Source organism: Kogia breviceps, chromosome 2 (assembly GCF_026419965.1).
Source record: "Kogia breviceps isolate mKogBre1 chromosome 2, mKogBre1 haplotype 1, whole genome shotgun sequence".
Taxonomy (NCBI): Eukaryota; Metazoa; Chordata; class Mammalia; order Artiodactyla; family Physeteridae; genus Kogia; species Kogia breviceps.
Window position 1 is genome coordinate 195,754,343 of NC_081311.1, and position 10,449 is coordinate 195,764,791.

A 10,449-nucleotide genomic window follows, 5' to 3' on the forward strand; every position below is an offset into this window, starting at 1 on the left:
AACTTTTATCAGAAATTCATTCTTGGGCTTCCCTGGTGGCGCGGCGGTTGAGAGTCCGCCTGCCTATGCAGGGGACGCGGGTTCGTGCCCCGGTCCGGGAAGATCCCACGTGCTGCGGAGTGGCTGGGCCTGTGAGCCGTGGCCGCTGAGCCTGTGCATCCGGAGCCCGTGCTCCTCAACGGGAGAGGCCACAACAGTGAGACGCCCGCGTACCACAAAAAAAAAAAAAATTCGTTCTAAATGAATTAACTATTTAAATGTAAAAAGGGAAATCGTAACACATAGGTAACCATTTATGTGATTCTAAGCTGGAGGAAGACCTTCTAAAGATGACACTAGTAGAAACCAAGTTGAGTGGGTTTAAAATAAAAATAACATCATTATATAACATCATTTATAAGACATAAAACCCTGAAAACAAAATAAAATAATAAATGAAAATGAATAGGAAACTGTGATTTAAACTCAGGGTTGCTGATGAAGGTTCTTTCCTTTCACCAGGATTTTTCAACCTTGGAGCTACTGACATTTTGGACGTGTATTCTCTGTTATGGGGGAATCTGGCCTGTGCCTTGCAGGGAGGTCAGCAGCATCTTTTGCTTCTACCCACTAGACGCCCAGTGACACCCTCTCCCTTAGCTGTTGACAACTGCAAATGTCTCCAGATGTTGTCAAATGTCCTGGAGGGAAAACTCACCCCCGGCTGAGGACCATTGCTCTACCCCAGTGGTTCTTACGTTTGAGTGTGTATCCGAATCCCCCGGAGGATTTGTGAAACACCGATGGCTTGGTCTTCTCCCTAGGGTTTGTGATATAGTAGGTCGGGGTTGGGGTTTGAGAATTTGCATTTTCAGTAAGTTCCCAGGTGATACTGAAGTTGCTGGTCTGGGGACCACACTTTGAGAACTTCTGATTTCTACTTGCTTGCAAATAAACATGCTGTCCCCTATAAAACAAAAGTAACAATACTATTCACATTTCCAGAACATGGAAAAGGATGACTTTCGGCCATCCTCTTGACAATGGAGTTCAGGAGTTTAGAAACCAGGCTATTATAAGAAATTAGAAGATAGCTGCAAAATCTGTGGTTTATGAATCAGATGAAGATGTGGTTTATACTTGCTCTAAATTTAGTGACTTTTTTCTCAACTAATATTACTGTAGAGATGAGCAAGATGAAAAGAAACTATCTTAAGAGAAATGATCAAGATGATAGCAATGAATTGTATTAGTCTATGATATGGATGTCCACCAATCTTTATTCAACCTTTTCCCAATTGCTCATTAAGCTTCCTGTGATAAATTTTATATACATTTCCAGAGGCTGCATAAGAAAAGCTATACTCTACTCTTCACTTAGTGACACATAATTTTTTTTAACATCTTTATTGGCGTATAACTGTTTTACGATGGTGTGTTAGTTTCTCCTTTACAACAAAGTGAATCCGTTATACGTATACATATGTTCCCATATCTCTTCCCTCTTGCGTCTCCCTCCCTCCCACCCTCCCTATCCCACCCCTCTAGGTGGTCACAAACCACCGAGCTGATCTCCCTGTGCTATGTGGCTGCTTTCCACTAGCTATCTATTTTATATTTGGTAGTGGATATATGTCCATGTCACTCTCTCACTTCGTCCCAGCTTACCCTTCCCCCTCCCCATGTCCTCAAGTCCATTCTCTACGTCTGTGTCTTTATTCCTGTTCTGCCCCTAGGTTCTTCAGAACCTTTTTTTTTCCTTTTAGATTCCATATATATGTGTTAGCATACGGTATTTGTTTTTCTCCTTCTGACTTACTTCACTCTGTACGACAGACTCTAGGTCCATCCACCTCACTACAAATAACTCAATTTCATTTCTTTTTATGGCTGAGTAATATTCCATTGTATATATGTGCCACATCTTCTTTATCCATTCACCTTATGATGGACTCTTAGGTTGCTTCCACGTCCTGGCTATTGTAAATAGTGCTTCAATGAACATTGTGGGCCATGACCCATTTTGAATTATGGTTTTCTCAGGGTATATGCCCAGTAGTGGGATTGAGAGGTCGTATGGTAGTTCTATTTTTAGTTTTTTAAGGAACCTCCATACTGTTCTCCATAGTGGCTGCATCAATTTACATTCCCACCAACAGAGCAAGAGGGTTCCCTTTTCTCCCCACTCTCTCTAGCATTTATTGTTTGTAGACCTTTTTGATGATGGCCATTCTGACAAGTGTGAGGTGATACCTCATTGTAGTTTTGACTTACATTTCTCTAATGATTAGTGATATTGAGCATCCTTTTGTGTGTTTGTTGGCAATCTGTATATCTTCTTTGAAGAAATGTCTGTTTAAGTCTTCTGCCCATTTTTGGATTGGGTTGTTTGTTTTTTTGATATTGAGCTGCATGAGCTGTTTGTATATTCTGGGGATTGCTTTGTCAGTTGCTTCGTTTGCAAATATTTTCTCCCATTCTGAGTGCTGTCTTTTCGTCTTGTTTATGGTTTCCTTTGCTGTGCAAAAGCTTTTAAGTTTCTTTAGGTGCCATTTGTTTATTTTTGGTTTTATTTCCATTTCTCTAGGAGGTGGGTCAAAAAGAATCTTGCTGTGATTTATGTCACAGAGTGTTCTGCCTATGTTTTCCTCTAAGAGTTTGATGGTGTCTGGCCTTACATTTAGGTCTTTAACCCATTTTGAGTTTATTTTTGTGTATGGTGTTAGGGAGTGTTCTAATTTCATTCTTTTACATGTAGCTTCCAGTTTTCTCACCACCACTTATTGAAGAGGCTGTCTTTTCTCCATTGTATATTCTTGCCTCCTTTATCAAAGATAAGGTGACCATATGTGCGTGGGTTTACCTCTGGGCTTTCTATCCTGTTCCATTGATCTATATGTCTGTTTTTGTGCCAGTACCATACTGTCTGCCAGTACCATGTTGTCTTGATTACTGTAGCTCTGTAGTATAGTCTGAAGTCAGGGAGTCTGATTCCTCCAGCTCCGTTTTTCTTTTCTCAAGATTGCTTTGGCTATTCAGGGACTTTTGTGTTTCCATACAAATTGTGCAAGTTTTTGTTCTAATTCTGTGAAAAATGCCATTGGTAGTTGGATAGGGATTGCATTGAATCTGTAGATTGCTTTGGGTAGTATAGTCATTTTCACAATGTTGATTCTTCCAATCCAAGAACATGGTATATCTCTCCATCTGTTTGTATTATCTTTAATTTCTTTCATCAGTGTCTTATAGTTTTCTGCATACAGGTCTTTTGTCTCCCTAGGTATTTTATTCTTTTTGTTGCAATGGTAAATGGGAGTGTTTCCTTAATTTCTCGTTCAGATTGTTCATCATTAGCGTATAGGAATGCAAGAGATTGCTGTGCATTAATTTTGTATCCTGCTACTCTACCAAATTCATTGCTTAGCTCTAGTATTTTTCTGGTAGCATCCTTAGGATTCTCTATGTATAGTATTATGTCATCTGCAAACAGTGACAGTTTTACTTCTTATTTTCTGATGGGAATTCCTTTTATTTCTTATTTGTCTCTGATTGCTATGGCTAAAACTTCCAAAACTATGTTGAATAATAGTGGTGAGAGTGGGCAACCTTGTCTTGTTCCTGATCTTAGTGGAAATGGTTTCAGTTTTTCACCATTGAGAACGATGTTGGCTATGGGTTTGTCATATATGGCCTTTATTATGTTGAGGTAAGTTCCCTCTGTGCCTACTTTCTGGAGAGTTTTTCTGATAAATGGTGTTGAATTTTGTCGAAAGCTTTTTCTGCATCTATTGAGATGATCATATGGTTTTTACCCTTCAGTTTGTTAATATGGTGTATCACATTGATTGATTGGTGTATACTGAAGAATCCTTGCATTGCTGGGATAAACCCCACTTGATCTTGGTGTATGATCCTTTTAATGTGCTGCTGGATTCTGTTTGCTAGTATTTTGTTGAGGATTTTCACACCTATGTTCATCAGTGATATTGGCCTGTAGTATTCTTTTTTTGTGACATCTTTGTCTGATTTTGGTATCAGGGTGATGGTGGCCTCATAGAATGAGTTTGGGAGTGTTCCTCCTTCTGCTATATTTTGGAAGAGTTTGAGAAGGATAAGTGTTTGCTCTTCTCTAAATGTTTGATAGAATTCGCCCGTGAATCCATCTGGTCCTGGGCTTTTGTTGCAATAATTTTTTTTTGTTTTTTTTGCAGTACACAGGCCTCTCACTGTTGTGGCCTCTCCCGTTGTGGAGCACAGGCTCCGGACGCACAGGCTCAGCGGCCATGGCTCATGGGCCCAGCCGCTCCATGGCACGTGGGATCTTCCTGGACTGGGGTACAAACCTGTGTCCCCTGCATCGGCAGGCGGACTCTCAACCACTGTGCCACCAGGGAAGCCCTGTTGCAAGATTTTTAATCACAGTTTCAATTTCAGTGCTTGTGATTGGTCTGATTATATTTTCTATTTCTTCCTGATTCAGTCTCAGAAGTTGTGCTTTTCTAAGAATTTGTCCATTTCTTCCAGGTTGTCCACTTTATTGGCATATAGTTGCTTGTAGTAGTCTCTCATGATCCTTTGTATTTCTGCAGTGTCAGTTGTTACTTATCCTTTTGCATTTCTAATTCTGTTGATTTGAGTCTTCTTATTTTTCTTGATGAATATGGCTAATGGTTTATCAATTTTATTTATCTTCTCAAAGAACCAGCTTTTAGTTTTATTGATCTTTGCTATCATTTCCTTCATTTCTTTTTCATTTATTTCTGATCAGATCTTATGATTTATTTCCGTCTGCTAACTTTGGGTTTGTTTTGTTCTTCTTTCTCTAATTGCTTTAGGTGTAAGGTTAGGTTGTTTATTTGAGATTTTTCTTGTTTCTTGAGGTAGGACTGTATTGCTATAAGCTTCCTTCTTAGAACTGCTTTTGCTGTATCCCATGGGTTTTGGGTCGTCGTGTTTTCATTGTCATTTGTTTCTAGGTAATATTTGATTTCCTCTTTGATTTCTTCAGTGATCACTTTGTTATTAAGTAGTGTATTGTTTAGCCTCCATGTGTTTGTATTTTTTACAGTTTTTTTTCCCCTGTAATTGATATCTAGTCTCATAGTGTTCTGGTCGGAAAAGATACTTGATTTCAATTTTCTTAAAATTGAAAATTTCTTAAATTTACCACGGCTTGATTTGTGACCCAAGATATGATCTATCCTAGAGAATGTTCCATGAGCACTTGAGAAGAAAATGTATTCTGTTGCTTTTGCATGGAATTCCTACAAATATCAATTAAGTCCATCTTCTTTCATGTGTCATTTAAAGCGTGTGTTTCCTTATTTATTTTCATTTTGATTGATCTGTCCATTGGTGAAAGTAGGGTGTTAAAGTCCCCTACCGTTATTGTGTTACTGTCGATTTCCCCTGTTATGGCTGTTAGCATTTGCCTTATGTATTGAGGTGCTCCTATGTTGGGTGCATAAATATTTATAATTGTTATATCTTCTTCTTGGATTGATCCCTTGATCATTATGTAGTGTCCTTCTTTGTCTCTTGTAACAGTCTTTAAAGTCTATTTTGTGTGATATGAGAATTGCTACTCCAGCTTTCTTTTGATTTCCATTTGCATGGAATATCTTTTTCCATCCCCTTGCTTTCAGTCTGTACGTGTCCCTAGGTCTGAAGTGGGTCTCTTGTAGACAGTATATATATGGGTCTTGTTTTTGTATCTGTTCAGCCAGTCTATGTCTTTTGGTTGTAGCATTTAATCCATTTACATTTAAGGTAATTATCGATGTGTATATTCCTATTACCATTTTCTTAATTGTTTTGGGTTTATTATGGTAGGTCTTTTCCTTCTCTTGTGTTTCCTGCCTAGAGAAGTTCCTTTTGTTGTAAAGCTGATTTGGTGGTGCTGAATTCTCTTAACTTTTGCTTGTCTGTAAAGGTTTTAATTTCTCCATCAAATCTGAATGAGATCCTGGCTGGGTAGAGTAATCTTGGTTGTAGGTTTTCCCCTTTAATCATTTTAAATATGTTCTGCTACTCCCTTCTGGCTTGCAGAGTTTCTGCCGAAAGATTAGCTGTTAATGTAATGGGGATTCCCTTGTATGTTATTTGTTGCTTTTCCCTTGCTGCTTTTAATATTTTTTCTTTGTATTTAATTTTTGATAGTTTGATTAATATGAGTCTTGGCATGTTTCTCCTTGGATTTATCCTGTATGGGACTCTCTGCACTTCCTGGACTTGACTAGTTCCTTTCCCATATTAGGGAGGTTTTCAACTATAATCTCTTCAAATATTTTCTCAGTCCTTTTCTTTATCTCTTCTTCTTCTGGAACCCCTATAATTCGAATGTTGGTGCATTTAATGTTGTCTCAGAGATCTCTGAGATGGTCCTCAATTCTTTTCATTCTTCTTTCTTTATTCTGCTCTGTGGTAATTATTTCCACTATTTTATCTTCCAGGTCACTTATCCATTCTTCTGCCTCAGTTATTCTGCTATTGATTCCTCCTAGAGAATTTTTAACTTCATTTCTTATGTTGTTCATCATAGTTTGTTTGCTCTTTAATTCTTCTAGGTCCTTGTTAAACTTTTCTTGTATTTTCTCCATTCTGTTTCCAAGGTTTTGGATCTTCTTTACTATCATTACTCTGAATTCTTTTTCAGGTAGACTGCCTATTTCCTCTTCATTTGTTTGGTCTGGTGGGTTTTTACCTTGCTCCCTCATCTGCTGTGTATTTCTCTGTCTTCTCATTTTGCTTAACTTACTGTGTTTGGGGTCTCCTTTTTGCAGGCTGCAGGTTCCTAGTTCCCGTTGTTTTTGGTGTCTTCCCCAAGTGGGTAAGGTTGGTTCAGTGGGTTGTGTAGGCTTCCTGGTGGAGGGGACTGGTGCCTGTGTTCTGGTGGTTGAGGCTGGATCTTGTCTTTCTGGTGGGCAGGACCGAGTCCGGTGGTGTGCTTTAGGGTGTCTGTGAACTTAGTATGATTTTAGGCAGCCTCTCTGCTAATGGTTGGGGTTGTGCTCCTGTCTTGCTAGTTGTTTGACATGGGATGTCCAGCATTGGAGCTTGCTGGTCGTTGAGTGGAGCTGGGTCTTAGCTTTGAGACAAAGGTCTCTGAGGGAGCTGTGGCCGATTGTTCTTTTGTGGGACTGGGAGGCCTCTGGTGGTCCAATGTCCTGAACTTGGCTCTCGCACCTCCAAGGCTCAGGCCTGACACCCGGCCGGAGCACCAAGACCCTCTCAGCCACACGGCTCCAAGCTCTCTTTGATCTCTAGAGCAGAATGCTGGCTAAATCCAGTAAATCAAAGTGAGCAAAGCTCTTCCTCTCACCGGACAGATTCCTGGAGTCTCTGTCTTTGAAGTGTTCAGAAGAGCTACTAAAGGAGGTGGGGTGACACAGAATTTTTAATACCTTAGCTAAATAATTTTTGTTAGAAAAGCAGAAAGCTGCTGGAATTATTGCTACGTACATTTCTACAGATTGGAAAAAGAATAATGAAAGAAATAATTATGGCTTGAATTTCAATGGTTGGCTTCTATTTAATCTTCTAGGTTTACCAGACATGACGGAGCTCTGCAGAGGCATTTTTAGTAGTAATCGCTTTTTAGCACTAATCAGTGGCTGCTCTGCATGCCCGGTGTCAATGTTTATTAAAACCAAATGAATTTGAGAAATAAAATGGTCTATCCTTGCATCAGCATGCTACAAGCAAAATCAATAGCCCTGTGCTGGCAACACTATTTTATTGTTGTCTCCTTAATCTCCTATACTCTTTTGAAATTACTTTCATTATTACTGCTCATTTAATGAGACCCTGGAGTTTGGAACCAGATGGTGCGGTTAGTTAAATCTGGAAGACTTTAATGGCATTGAGTTCAAACCAGTTTAAGAGTAACAGAATCACAAATCTTAGTGGTCATCGTCTCATAGGCTTTGCTTTGTGTACATTTTATGCACCAGAAATCAGTGCAGGCTTCAAACAGAATGACTCGGATTGAGGTTCAGAGAGACCCAGTGTGCTCACTCACTCATTCATTCATTCACTCATTCATTCAATGAATATTTAATCGTGTTCCTATCTGGATACAGCAGTATGGCATCAACAAGACAGGCACATTTCCTGTCCTATGGAGCTCATAGTCTACTGTAGGAGAAAGAAAATAACAAACAAACAAGCAAGATTACTACCCCATGTGTTAAGTGCTAGGAGGGAAGAAGCAGGGAGCTGAAGTGGGGGGAGAGGATGTGTGAAGTTCAGGTGGGTGGTCAGGAAACTCCAGGACACCTGCGTGCAAGAAGGAAGGTGGCCCAAGATGAGGCCAGGAGCTGCCGGACCCAGAGATGCTGCATGAGCCAATGGGCATTTAGGCACTGAGATTTTCTGGGGATTTTAAATACACCTTTGTGCCAAGGTGCTGATGAATAAGAATTGTAGGAAGAACACCTTTTGGGTGAGGGCAGTAAATATTGATGATTCAGACAATATGTAAAGTCAGAAGCATGATTTTAAACCTTTGTGCAGAGGGCAGACAAAGCAGAGGGAACATTTTGATTAAAAATTGCCTTGGGCTTCCCTGGTGGCGCAGTGGTTGAGAGTCCGCCTGCCGATGCAGGGGACGCGGGTTCGTGCCCCGGTCCGGGAGGATCCCACATGCCGCGGAGCGGCTGGGCCCGTGAGCCATGGCCGCTGAGCCTGTGTGTCCAGAGCCTGTGCTCCACAATGGGAGAGGCCACAGCAGTGAGAGGCCTGAATACCGCAAAAAAAAAATTGCCTTACATAGTAGCAATAATTAAAATTTTGTATCACGGTACTTCCCGTAAGGCATATCTTTCTTGTTAAATCTACCCAGCATCTCTTCTTCCCTGTCCCCCACCCACCCCCCTCCTCCTCCTCCATGTTGGTAACAAGGCCCGACCTGCCTCTGGTGAACATCACTGCCCCACTCCACTTCCTTGGTAAATGGCTGCACTTCTCTCCCAGTGGTTTCCTGTCTGCTCTTTCTTCCTGGCCTGAGGCTCCTTCTCTCCTGTTGGGCACTTCTGCATCTGTTAACCAAAGAGACACAAGACCACCAAAGTCAGGAGGACTGAGCAAACTGGCAAAGTCGCCACCCTCTCCCAGAATTCTCATAGCAATTTATGCTTCCCTTGTTGGCACTTATATTTGCCTTGTTTAAGCAGGGTGACTGAGATGATTCATTCATTTTGATGTTCTCTGGACCTCTTGCCTTTTACACAGCAGATACTAAAAAATGTTTATTGAATTGAATTCTTACCAGCAGTTACTGTTTATTGAGCCATTAATTTGTCAAGCATTCTTCCAAAGGTTTGTTATTTAATTTTTATGTGATGCTTAATTTTACGTGTCAACTTGGCCATGGTGCCCACATATTTGGTCAAGCATTATTGTGGATGTTTCTGTGATAAATTTTAGATGAGATTAACTCTAAAATCAGTGGACTCTGAGGAAAGCAGATTGCTCTCCATATTGTGGGTGGGCCTCACCCAATCAGTTGAAGGTCAGAATAAACACAGACTGATCTCCTCAGCAGGAAGGAATTGTGGCAGTAGGTGACCTTTGGACTCAAACTGTAACTCTTCCCGGGGTCTCCAGCCTGCCAGCCCATGCTGCAGATTTTGGACTCACCAAGTCTCCACCATTGCATGAGCCAATTCCTTAAAATCAATCTCTCTCTCTCTGTGTGTGCCTCCCTGACTAATAATACACCTTTACATCTAACCATTTATGCCCATTTTATAGGTGAAGAAGTTGAGGTTCAGAGACATTGAGTACCATGCCCAAGGGTACACGCCTGACAGGTATGGAGCCAGGATTCTGATCCAGGTATTTCTGAGCCCCAGGACATTATAGCTTCTTATGCGTGAATTCAAGGAATGAGAGCACCATGAGTTGCATGTAACACAACCTGTATTTACTATAACGTGTCTCTTCTTTTTAATGATTCACAAACTACCTTGGGATCTTATAGTGCATGAGACTCATCAATATGCAAATACCTTATCATCCAAGTGAGATGCAAAAACGCCCACGAGCAGAGAGGGTTGGTGGACACGGAGGCAAGTCACTGTTTTTTATTGCATGTGAACTTGTTTGGCATATTTAAGTCCTGCAGATTAAATTCTCTCCTTTCCAGTCATAATTTCCAGTATGATCATGAAATAACCACACAATTTTTATGAACAGTCAACTGCAGGATCTTTAGGAATATGAGAGGGAGTTAAATGGACAACAAAGTAAAATTAACTGTTTTGTTGAAAGTAAGTTTGCAAGCCCTCCCTCCAAAAATGAAATGAAAACAAAGAGAAACAGGCAGTCCATGAGGATGAAATTAAAATAGAGAAGAACAAACAGCGCATGCGGAGTCCCCGCCTCTTGATGGCTTTTGCTGTGGGCTAAAGTCCCGTGTTGAGGTCCAAACTTCAAAAGTGGCCTCACACTGTACCCTTTCCCTAGGAA